The 13,147-nt window shown below is 45.8% G+C and overlaps 1 long non-coding RNA gene across 2 annotated transcripts in view; it reads right to left on the reverse strand.

Annotated features, from left to right (window-relative positions):
• Positions 1 to 484: 484 nt before the first annotated feature.
• LOC106641841 (uncharacterized) overlaps positions 485 to 13,147 on the reverse strand; it is a 32,643-nt gene continuing 19,980 nt past the window's right edge. For both annotated transcript variants that reach the window (XR_016293325.1, XR_016293324.1), the window contains exon 3: positions 485 to 879. This is a non-coding gene — a long non-coding RNA (uncharacterized LOC106641841). The remainder of the gene's footprint in view (positions 880 to 13,147) is intronic.

The raw sequence follows: 13,147 nt of genomic DNA on the forward strand, positions 1-13,147 counted from the left end.
AGTACCAACGACAACTACCTCGTGCCCTATTTACACTCGAATTGATAACAACAAGGACTAGGACGAAGATTCTTGTACATTTTAATGCTAAATTATATCCATGGGTATATATATATACATACACACATGTATATGTATTATCTCTCTTAAATTCTACATTAGCGAGGCAGCGCACGAGCTCCGCGACCCGCGCCACCGCGTACACGTAATAATCTACCCTTCAAGCGTTTCACGTTTTCCCCTCGACCGAGGCTCCTCTGTCTCCTCCGGCTAATCGAATGACCCCCTCCAAAATCCCCTCGGCTTTTACGTCGGGATTCACTGCCTCTTTCCGCGTCCCCGGCTTGCTCTGTCGCACAGTGGCAGTTCTAATCTCCCGATTCCCATCGTCTTACCCTTTACTACGAAATATCCTATTTGGAATTTTTTGTTGGAAAGGAAAAAAAAAACAAAAAAAAATCAACCCCTAGACGGTTGGAAGGACTGTCTGCTGTCTTTGGTTAACGAGTCTCGTTAAAAGTCAGAGATATTTCCACGCCACCGCGAGTCCAGCGGTTACTCGGGTCATTATCTCGCCACCCTCTCTGTGTATGGTTGGCTTTTTCACTCGCTCTATTCTTGCATGCTTTTCGCCACCACTTGGCAATGGATCAACGCCGGAGCGGAAAACTCCACCAGCACAGGGTGGCCAGTAATTAATCGCCAGCCCTTTTCCATTATCCCTCCTTTGCCGCTTTCTTTTATCCGTCGTCGTCTTCGTTGTTGTTGGTTTTCCAAAGCTGCTTATTCCTTCGTGGGGTGGACTATAGGCGCTGCTCCACTTTTTCTCCCCTCCACGCCCACTCCCGTTCCGGTTCGCCGGCTGCACGGCTCGTGGCTCTGTAACGCGAGATTTCAGGCTGAATTTTTTAATAAAATAACAGTGCGGGCCAACGGGCCCGTGTATAATATGTGGACGGTCGGAGGAAAAAGGATAGTTTGCATGCACGCGAGGACCAAAGTAAGGGAGGCTAGAAGATTAGGGGGGGAGTAGGTGGACGGGCTTGTAGGGATCTTTTTCTTTTTCCTTGGCATACATATGCAGCTGAAAATATGAAATGGGACTTTTAGAGAGTTGAATTATATGTTTTGTGTTATTTTTTCGATATTAAAATATTTGTACGGTTATTTATTTTTTTTTTTTGCCAATATCAAGGCTTGGGTTAGCGAGTCAGTAGAACAAGACAATTTTCGGTCAGGCGTGACCTATACTCATTTAATGTGTACGGTACAGTGTTTCAAAGCAAAACGATAATTAAGTATGCCGATTGTATGCTGATTCGAATGTCGAGCTGTATTTAAATGGCTGTAGCTAGAATATTAATATTTAATTATAATCAATCGGGATGGCTGTTTCAATGGGCGTTTGTTCGGTTCAGTAAATAAGCCATATCGCTTATGGAGAGGTAGTGGAATGATAATAATAATATGGCGAACAGATACTTTTTTTTATACAGTCGACCGATGACCAAGGAGTGTAGCACGCATTGTTATCAATATCGAGGGAAAAATGACCATACTAATTAATTTCCAATACAAGTGGAATCTACGTTTGTTTAAAACTAACTTTTGGATGATTCATCGTTGATTTTTACGGGATTTCCTCGAACCAATAAATCCACTGTAAAAATACTAATTGATTTATCGCCTCGTACACTTGAGGGGGGGGGGGGTGCAGTTTGCGCACAATGGATTACACAGAGCGCTAAAGTGGACCCTTATTTACTAAATAAGCTTGATAAATGGCTTTTCTCCTGACACACAAGTACACCAACAACACATGAAAAAAAAAAGGCGGGGATAAATTAAAAACATGCTCCGCGCCGTTACTAGCGTCAAGTAAAAATACTAAAAGGTATGCGAGAGTAGAAAAAAAATGCTAACGCAATTTATTGCCCCTTTTCATCCACAAAATGCTGGTGTTTCCACCCAAAAGTAATCTCTCGTGTAAAATAAAATGCTCGAGTAGACGAACATGTGTATTTAGAGTCACACGACAAAATGTAACGCGTAAGTGAAGCAAATCAACGTATGGTCAGCCAAATGAGTGTTTGCCCTACTGCAACCCCGTAATGATTTCACGTGACCGTACGCGTCCACAATTTTGCGAAACTACCATCGAAAAGTTGCATCGCATCTCTTCCCACTGTACAAAGCAGAGGTAAACAGTCCTACCAACTACATGACCAGTCCTCGGGGAAAATTAACTACGTCAATTTGCCGCCCAACCGATATATATATATACATACCAAAGAGACCGTTTCTTCTGTAACCTACGACCCTGTATCCTTCGTTTTCTTTCGCTCGTTTCGGGGAGTACAACTGCATACGTGTGTACATACACCCACGGACGCGGTACATATCTACATAAACTGTTGGTTTTACGCGCCATCGACTCGCTCCTACAATTGGGGTTTTTCTAGGAGCAGCAGCGAGGAGAACAATATTTGTGCACGGGCAGGGGTGGGGAAAAAAAGGTAAAAGCACACGTGGAGGGTGCACTTTATAGACGCGAGCTTGCACGGGATATGAATAAACGCACGGGGGAGGAAGAGGATAAGCCGTATTTGGCCTCGTGCGTTATTGCCGAGGCGCGTATACGTCGTGTGATGCTTATATTCCATATCCAACGTATTCTGCGTGAATTACCTTGGGCTCGCGTGGCACACGCGCATCGCGCGTAAGTGCCTGTATAGGCATATCCCCGGGAAAAGCTCACGTGTCGCGGTGTATACGAGGGCCACCGCGTGCGAGATGATTCGCCGAGATATGCAAGGGGATATAGGAAATGGAAAACTTTAGTATTCAGGGAGCGGATCCCTTTCATAGTCTCGGTGAAATTAAAAAATTCCTCCTACGCTCCGCTATATCCAGTCGAGGGAGGCGTGTTTTTTTTTTATACCTGCGTGAGCTTCGCTTCGGGTGCGTATACATGAGAGATCAAGTCGTACGGGGGATAATTTCGCGCTTTTGGAAAATGATTTGACGAGGAAATGTCGCTACCAACTGAATCTTCCACCGATGTTCACGTACCATTCGTAGCTGTAGATAAAACGTAAGAAAAATCACAAGCCCCGCGTACTTTGTATTCCAGCGAGTGGAAGGAGAGATAAGAGCAGTCGTCGTGGTCGTGGTTATCTCGACGGGGAGCGGCAGAACCGAAAAAAGCAATTTTTCATGCCACACGCAAAGTGTGCCGGGAGTACCCGAGTATATATATATAAGTGGCCGGTATCGCGGCCCAAGATCGCATATATACGTACGTGCCTCGTTATATTTTAGAACACCAGCTGCTGCCTCGGTAGACCTGCACGTGTATATTATCCCGTACCTCGTGTATTGGTGTACACTGCGAAGATAAGACGACGATGCAAATGAAGCCGCTTAGGTTTTTTATTTGTACCTCCGTACATATGTATATGTCCATGGGCACGATGTACCGTAGTGGTGGATGGAAATAAATAATAAACAATATAATGCAACAACTTGATTTTCTCGTCTTGCGGTGCACTCTATACCGAGGGAGCGTTACCTCTTGCGTTTGTATTATACCCGCGTGTCCTGACTCTGTCGTCGGATGAGTAATGTTGATAAAGTGTACATATTTCACGACAAGGGGAGAGACAGTCACGCGTGTGTGCACCCCATGGCACGGCTATATCATTTGACGGTGCGTACGTGATTGGTGTGGTGAGCCGGTATAGTCAAGACGGATTTCAAGTTAGTTCGTTAAAACTGATGTATAGGATCATCGTGTCACGAGCTTCGCTGCTCCCTTAAGGTATATATATATATCCTGATGGAAAATTGCCCTTTATATTTTTTTTTTGCTTTCGTCTCGCAGGTACGAGGAACAGTGGGTGTATAATGACGCGAGTTTGATAAAGGTTCCATTAGCGATATTAGTTTGTTGGTGCTTTTCATTTAATTCCAAACATTTTTATAACTCGAGTCCGGGTGGGGAACGCGAGCTCAAATATTTTGCCATTTTTTTTTTTTTTATTCTTTCGCTCCAAGCGCGGCTGACTCTATTATGTTTCTACCGAGAACCGCATTCTTTTACATCAAAGCACTCGTTTTGCGAATCCTTTGGAATGATATCACAAGAATGTGGGGCGAAAACAAGGAAGCAGGACACGATGGCATCGCCTCCGAAACGAACATTGAAAGGATTTTTTTTTTTTTTTTAATAACAACGAGTATTTTTTGAAAAAATAGAAACACAAGGTTTTTAAACAAGAGGGAATTAAATGATGTTCACGCTACGTGGATCTTCCCGTGGAAACGCGATACTTTTTTTTTTAAAGATACACCCAGTCGATGACTATACAGCCAAAAGACGAAGAGAGGCTCGAGGTTCAATATTTGCCACCACTAATCGAACGCAAACAAACACAAGGGAGACTACTCCCCTTTGCGGTCGGCGTGAAACAAAAAATCCCCACAATCCTACTCGAACCCTATCGGGTATTTTTAGCCCAAAAAGCCCGACTAATCCCAGGAATAGCAAACAGAGGAGCAAAAAATAAATAAGTATCGCCTCGAGGAGAAAAGTCCCGGAAAGTTGTATGTATCCAGGAAAGGACGGGGCACGAACTTCCGAGCAACTTTAGGGGACGCTCGAGAGACATCGAGAACATTGGGGCCACGCGCTGGCCCCACGTGTAGGTACACATATACCCGTACGGCGGAGACGAGAAAGGGAATTCCCAAAGTGTCCCATACCCGTGCACAGAGACATTCCCGAGGACTCGAGCTTCCCTCGAGCGTGTACCTGCACACACGAGCGGGCGCTATCGCGTCAAAGAGCCACAAACAACTTTATGTTATTGTAATTAATTTTTTTTTTTTTTTTTCATACATACATACATAAAACTCATCGAGCCAAACGTCAATGTAGGTATGTTTAGCACATAGGCATCACGCACAATCGGGTAAATCTCTCTCGTCCCGAGAGAGAGAGAGTAAAACCGAGGTAATGGATACCCTGCACACATGTGTACACGAATATATGGTATACCAAGCATGGTTTTCCTGGTGTACAACGCAGCTATGCTCTGTGCGGCCGATTACGTGTATGCACATGTATATATAGGTACCGGGAAAGGCTTGTACCCAACACTGTTAATAGACTCCCGCCCGATAATGGAGCGTACCTACGTAGGCAGGACTAGGTTCTATCCCTCGCTGCCACGTATACATGTGTGCGACACATCCGGAGAGTGGCTCGGGAGAGTGTTTGGAGCATTAGAACGGGGTAGAGAGAGAGAGAGAGAGGGTGTGCACGAGTGAATTTTTGTTTTTTTTTTTTTTTTACGCCCGAGGAAGCGGAGGGTGGCTCTCGCCCGATGAGCTCTCGCCGTGTGTATACGTACGTATACCCACCTGCACTCTGTTGGCTGCTTGATTATTTCGAGGGAAAAAGAGGATCCGACGTCGCACATGGAAGAAGTTTCTTACGGCGCTAGTCCTTTTTTTTTTTTTTTTTTTTTTTTTTTTTCGTCGAGATGTGGGTGATGAGAGAAAAAAAAAAGGTTTTTTCCGAGGCCGTACTCCCGAGATCATTGCACCCGAGCGGACAAGCGTTTGCGTTTTCGTCCCGATGCCATTATCTCGGCTCCGGGGCCAATTTTTCATTTTCCCGAGATTTACGGAACACGCGCGTCGGAGGTAGGTGGTCGATTGAATTGTACTTCTCCCCCTGGTGTGGCCATCGAGGGGGAAAAAAAAACATGCGAAATCACGCGTGACAATGGAACATCACCCTCGTATCCGGCAGCTCCGATAAATTCAAGTTTCAAACAAACTCGTCGCAGTACTAAAAGGGCCCATCCTTCGGTGGCTCGCCAACAGCCAACTCACTCCCCTTGTTCGCAATATACCAATGCACACCATCCGAAAACAACAATCAATCATCAAAAGTGCGACCTGTGCACCGTTACTCTACAATATACATACCATATAAATGTGTGCTGTCGTCATTAAGCGACAACAACCGGATTATATACGTCCACAGCGTATACGTATACTCCGTGTATATCTATACTACATGGTAATTATATGTATACTTTGACTGGGAGTTGGCACTCGTTTTTACGCCCACTCACCTCCCTTCCAGTACACGTGTCAGCTACACGACCCCATCGCGGGTATTCTTACACTTTGCTTTTTCAAAGCTTCCCCCGCCCGACCTCGACCTTCCGTCACGCGTAATCATCTCCCGGTCTCTTGTTCTTCAGTGACGTATTACCTTTACCGGTGATCCACACACACGCGCGTACAAGTTTCCTGTCTTTTTTGGGTATTTTCACGCGTTTCCAAGGGATTCGTGTAGTACAATTTATCGAATACGTGGTGAAAAAAAAGGCGCCCTGCAATACGCAAGTAGAAACAGTCCGTACACGGTCAGACGGGAGACGTTGGCTCTTTCACTTGGCTCGGTGGTTCCTTTATATAGCCAATTGCGACTAAAAGAACCGAATGAAAACTCGATCAACCGAGGCCAGTATACATTTCGTCGTGTTTTAATGACCGTCCCTCCCACATGGATCACCAAGACCCCTAAAGGGAAATCCGACCCCGAGTATTTCTTTGATACGCCGCAGTTCGTCTTTTTCATCGATTGGCCATCCATTGCGGCAGCACTATCACTACCTCCACCCACACGCGATGCGAATAATCGACTATCGGACTTTCCCTTTTCCAATTACCACCTCTCTCGCTCGCAACTCCTCGAAATTCAGTTACAGCTTCCTTACATCCATATACGCGTGCATACTCGTAGCAAAGTTTCACGGTACCTTCGATGAATCTATTTTTTTTTCCCTCTTTTTTCCACGGGTGTGCTACTTTCGGCGTTTGAACACACTCCGAGGGACACTTACCAACTTGGGCGCGGGTCTGCATTTCAAAGCGATATGATACCCCGCAGTTTTTCCAATGTGAATAATTCCAGTTCATTTGACGTGAAACTATATTACATCGGATCAAAGGGCGGAAAGTAATTGCGTTTCGTGACATTTCAACGCTAACGAGGTCAGTCGGGGGGCAAAGTATATTTTAAAAAGGGCCAAACTGTTCTCGAACGATTTACGTGTCAAGTGTATAATGAAAAAACATCGAGAGAAAGAGAAAAAATCTCAAAAGCATATCGCGTCCTGGGGATATCGAGAAAGAGTTGCGTAGTCGGTCGCCTTTTGAGTAACAGCCTTTCAGCGCGTACACGCGTTAAGGTTTATACATATATGTACCCATATGGCGCTCGGGTTTTATTTATGAGGCTCGCGCTTGTCGGCCATTCGGTGATTTAAAACGCAAGCGAGCAGCTTACGGGCACGACTGCGTCCCCGCAAGGTAGAGCTTACATCCCGAGCGCTATTTGTCACAGGGAGAGTTTTGAAAATTTCACCTTTCCCCCCCCCTCCGTTTTCCTGATCCAGCTTACGCAGGAAGGTTTCCAAATTTATTCACGCGGACAATAAAAACAGGGTTCTAAATCTTCGACGATATGCCGTAAGGATGCGCCGGAGGGAACGAGAGTCCGGGTGCACGAATATCATATGTGGCACGCGGTGAGGGAAAAGGGGCGGCGAGTGTACCTAATGCGTTTAATAGACTCGCTTGGTCCTGCCGTACGTGCAGATTGTGGGTAACGTTGGGTACACGTGTACATATGGAACGGCAAACGGAATGTATATCTTACACGTGGATGAAACAAGGTTGTTCATGACAATGAATCACTCGACCGATCGGTATAGTACCCGCAAAACGCTTTTCCTTTTCACCTGTCCATCATTAACCACCCGCGCGTCCCTCCAGCGACAGTCCATTATAACGGGAAAATAGATGAAAAGAAGAATAGCTTGTTCGATCGATCCGCCGGAAATCTCTTTCCTAGTTTCCACACGCGTGGCCCGGCTGTCCCTCGAAAGGTAATCCCGCGGCTACCCCGGTGATCCATTATACAACGCGCGAAGAGTACCTACCCCTGGAAAATAAAAAATTTCCAAGAGCAAAGGGCTCTGACGGACACCGCCCTCCCGTTCGAGAGAGCGATGGGTTCTATTCTTTGTTGGAAGATGTTTCGCACTCCATCTCCAATTTTTTTTTTTTTTTTTTTCCTTCCGAAGCCTTATTTCGTTGGTTCGTGTATTATTCATGTGCAAGATATAAGAGAGCGCGTGCGAAATGTCCGAGTAGCCTCTTTTCGGACCGAGCATCTGTAATTAGATCTCTAGGGGGAGGGGAACTTTTTTTTCCTCAATCTTCGTTCGCCCAACTTTGCTCGGCTCGCGCGCGCGAGGATTTCATTGGGATTCTCCGGGTGTTTGTTATCCCCCCTGATTGACGGTCTTTGCCCCTCCTCGAAACACCCGTGCGGTGGATCTTCCTTCAAAATTAGCAGGTATTTTTTTGTACAGGACTCAGCTAAGCGGTTAATCTAAGAGTGGAAACTTTCTCGGTGGAGTTTATCGATTTAGCTATACGAACTTGAAAATTGAACATTTCGATCAAGTGCGTGTGGCGCTACCACGGCTTACACGTATAAGGTAAAAGAGCTCCTTCTCAAGCGGTGGGTCGAAAGAAAGTGTTAACGAGCCAATCCGCGAAATAGGTACAGTCAATCCCGAAAGCCGTTTTCCCTCCCCGTTTCATCATTCCTAATTCCAACTTTTCTCCGCGAGCTCGAGGTACACCAGGAGCCTCCACCCCCCGGCGAGGAAAAAATCCCGCCTCCGCGGAAGAGCTGGCACGAGGGGTGAAGGATGAAAAAAAAAAAAAAAAAAAAAAAAAAAACCTAGAGAAGAGAAAAGAACTCGCGCACCGGCTGAAAAATAAACGACGCCTCCCCCTCGGTTGAGCTCAAAAATAGAGCCAGAGACGCGGAAACGCGGGGAAAATATTGCTTAGGAAAACCACGCCGGGGTGTATATACATACAAGTAATCGGGTCGACGGATATACGGAGCTCCGCAGAGTCAGCGATGATGAGCGAGTTATCGAGCCACCCGACGCATTTAAAAGCTCATCCTCCTTTTTTTTTTCTCTCTCTCTTTTCATCCGTACACACCGCCGTAAACTCGTTGTTATTTTTCCGCTACTCGGTGCGTTTAATTGCGAGCAATTAAATAATTCACGTCTCTCTCTCGCGCGTCAGTTTGGATGAATTTCAAACTCGCTGTTTTTCAAAATGTGCACCAACGTTACTTTCACCGCGACGCGCTCGCTAATGATTATTCAAATGTGCGCTCGTCCCTCGAAATGTACTCGCGTTACATCCGTACGTTATTCAAATTTCATACAAGGATTACTGGGTTGTTGTTTCTGTTTCCCTCATCATTATCATCCGCGGCCGAGTACAACATATATAATTGAAAAGCTGTACGTACTCGTGCAGATTTAATGGGCACTTGACCACTCGGCGTATATGCTCAGCGTCGATCGTATAGTTATTTGCCGTTAAACCTCGCCTCATTTCACCCGCGTCCAAACACAATCCTGTACGTCCAGGGGGCCGTTTGATTGGCCCATCGTTGGTAAACATTTGCTCGATTAATCGTCAAAGCCTCCGTGGCAAAACGTCGATCGCGCGTAAATGTCAAAGACGAGCGAAACGGCTCGTTGCTATTTTTAAAGTACACCCCCTAACGTATACAGCCGGGGATATATACAACTCGGGTTTGGAAATAATGCAAAGCAATGCGAGCGGCTCTATATGTATGGAAATACGTGTATTTGCAGTGTCATCCTCGAAAATAATGGACTGCATTGTAATGACAAACTCGCGTATGGTCTCTGCGATCTTGAGACTCTAAAGGCCCTACCTATATGGTTCGCACGCGACGTATCCGCTCTCGTGGCGGTGCATACGTACAATGCAACGGAGGGTCTCCACGAGTGGGTTTCCGATGGAGCAAAGGCATATACGTTTAATTGGTGCCTCGTTGCCTGTACTCCACCTCGTATGCGGGTACAGGGCTCCCGCGCCCGTGTGTGTGTACACGTGTGCGACAGTATGACAAAAGCTCCGCGACATTCTCGTGCCCCCGATTCTCGCTTTCGGCGACCTCGACGTTTCCCGGGCCCCTGGAATTTATACGGATAAGCAAATTTGCAGACGAATGCGAAATGAGAGACCGGTGGGCTGTGTATGGATCCCATATTCCTTATGGGCGAATGATCGACGTGTTGAAATGGGGTGGAAAACTCTTGGTTCGGGTGCGATGATTGAAATTACTTGGCTTGGAATATATACATATGCATGCGTTATTTGTGAAGCCAATTTTAGGACCCGATACGAGTGGAGTAGTCGTCGACACTGGATTGGGTGGCTTTAGCCCTTAAAAGGACCGGTCCGTCGTTATGACTTATTCATATGCAATTTTTATGGAAACTTCCAATCGGTATTGTCTACTTAACTTTTTTTTTCTAATCTTCAGAGTTTTGTTTCGCAGGAGGCCAAATTTACATGTCAATGAAGCCAATGCACAGCAGAGTGATTAAAAGTCTGAAATCGATGTTGTAACACGGTGGCCCTGAAAAGGACTGGTTACCGCTGCTTCTGCTCACCCCCTACGAGTAACGAGAAAAATTTTATTGCATCTTCGACGTGAATTTCATCAAAACCATCTCTCGAAACGTATTTTTCAGTCACTATGCTGCAAAATTCCAAATGAGATACCGCGTAGTGAGAGTCCCAGCCAAGTAAAATTAATATGGCTAACAGATGAAATTTTACTCCGCGAGAGAAATTAGTTCACACGACGGCGAGTGCAGGGTAATCTCTCCTTGGATCCGTGCCATCGATTGCTTGCTATGATAAATGCCGTGAGATTTCTCTCGGATCTCCGTTTTATCCCTACGTCCGAATCGACTGAACTTTGGAAACCCAAGTACAATCCATCCGTCACGCTCCTCTTTGGCAAATAAGATGTACACTACTAATGAGCCGTTTACGTACAAAAGCCGAAAGAAAGCCCCCACCTGCCACGTGCAACCATCAGCGGAAAAGCATTAGAGTGAGCGGCAGACAGGCAGCCTCTTATCAAGAAAAATCACTCTCTTCCTTCTCCTCGTCGCGCCCTAACTCTGCGCCTCGCACACTCGTACCTGAAGAAGCCGAGAAACGGCGGGACGACCTCCTCCATTATCACACCCACTTCCGTACCTCTAAAGGTCGTGCGTGCAGTCTATCCCACGCTTTTATTCCATGTACACCCCGTGATGTTCCGAATCATCCCTATAAATGGAGCAACAGAAAAATTCCTCGCCATTAAAAAATCCCCATCGCTCAAATTTATCAAATGAGCTGGAAGGCAATTTATCAAACCTTCCCTGGTATAACTGATGGCTTTTTTAGTAGCACCAACAAAAAAACTTTTTTTTTTTTTTTTTTTTTTTTTTTTTCTTTTCCCCCGTTCGCCGAATACGACGTGTACATCAAATCCCGATCAGTTTCCCAAAGAAGAAAAGTAATATTGAACAAAAAAAAAAAAAAAAAAAAAAAAAAGAAGACGCCAAGAGGAGAGAAGGAGGTGATTCCTCACGCTCCAAGCTTAGGTATCCAAAAAAAAAGGGAGGGCGACCCCCATTGTTATGGTAATGCCGAGGGGGAGGAAAAGAGACTCGACCTCGGTCCGTACGCACAGTTGGCCGGGATAAGCACTCGAATTATTTATAGCTCATTGAACGGCTAATGCCAAGCCCCCGTCCCCTCCGACGCGCGGAAATTAACTCCCCGACGCTCGTTTGCTTGTCCGCCCCGAAAAAGAAGAAACACTGTTCTAATAAACTTGAGTAGTTTCACGCTCTGCGCGCCTATTGGGCCCATCAACAAGAAAAAAAAAAAAAAAAAAAAAAAATACTACCCCACCCCCTCGTTACCCGAGAAAACTTTCATCCAACCTCGAAGTGGAAGAAACGGGGCGTTCGGTCATAATTCCTAATCCCGGGATAAAAGAGGAAAATCACGTCGCAGTCGCGCGGCCGTAAATTTTCGGTCGCGAGAAGTTTATCTTCCGCACACGTACACACACACACACACACACAGCTGCAGCTCGCAATCCAGCGACGAAAGTTGGCAGTTTCGCGCTCGCTGAACTCGAACCACCACCGGCTTCGGCTACTTTCCCTTATTTATCAATCGCGAACGACTACTCTCTATTTTTTTTTTCCCCTCCCCACCGAGGTGGGTCATTGCATTTTATCGCCTTACGAGGTGGACCGTGTGCGATTTTTTTTTTTTTTTTCATCCCCTGTCCATGAGCTTTCCCGGTTTTAATGGCCGAGGCGACAAATCGAGTTTGAATAAGTGCTTTTACTGGTTCCCATGAGTAATTGACGAGTCCGAATGTTCCTCGAGGAGGACGTGATCGTGCACTACAAGTTTCGTCATCGAAATTTCTCGAGGTGTCCTGTTTATTTTTTTTTTTTTCTTATAAATATGCACACTAGTTTGCCACGGGAGAGAAAACTTCGAGCGCTCCGTGGACAACCTCGTTATTTATACATGCGAAAAATGACGAGGCTGCCGCGGCCGGAGTGGGTACGGGGTTGATTTTCGTGTTCAAGAAAAATATGTCCCTTTTAGTGGGCGAACAAAGTGCCAAGGTACATTACGCCCGTGCATAATGCGCTCAAAGGTAAAATAATTTTTAGAAGAAGAAAAAAAGTGAAAGACCGCAGGTATGGCCTTGAAAATAAATTGTTGTAAAATATATACGGAGTTAAGAAGAAACGCGCAGGATTCTCGAAATACCGATAAACACTGCTACGGGCTCGGGGGAGAGAAAGGGGATGTGCCGACAGAGTATTTACGGCATTCGAGGCATCGGAAGTAACGGGGAGTAGAATTTCATTGGACGGAACGTTTCTTTGATGTGAACACATCTCCTTTCGAGAAGCACTATTCGGTTCGCAAACACTCGACTATTCTAAGGAAAAGTGTGCGCAAGACTTGAAAAACAAAAAAAAAAAGCTCTCAGATCCCCCCATCCCACTGGTCCACATCGGAGGATCATAGATGAGAGGGAGAAGGTTTTTCTCTTCGTCCCCCCGTGTTTTTGCATGCACACTTACGTACATCGTTCCAAGATAGGGGACACACGCGA

Source organism: Copidosoma floridanum, unplaced genomic scaffold (genome assembly GCF_036245765.1).
Source record: "Copidosoma floridanum isolate Cflo_tuat_1 unplaced genomic scaffold, Cflo_Japanese_pri ptg000029l, whole genome shotgun sequence".
Lineage (NCBI taxonomy): Eukaryota > Metazoa > Arthropoda > Insecta > Hymenoptera > Encyrtidae > Copidosoma > Copidosoma floridanum.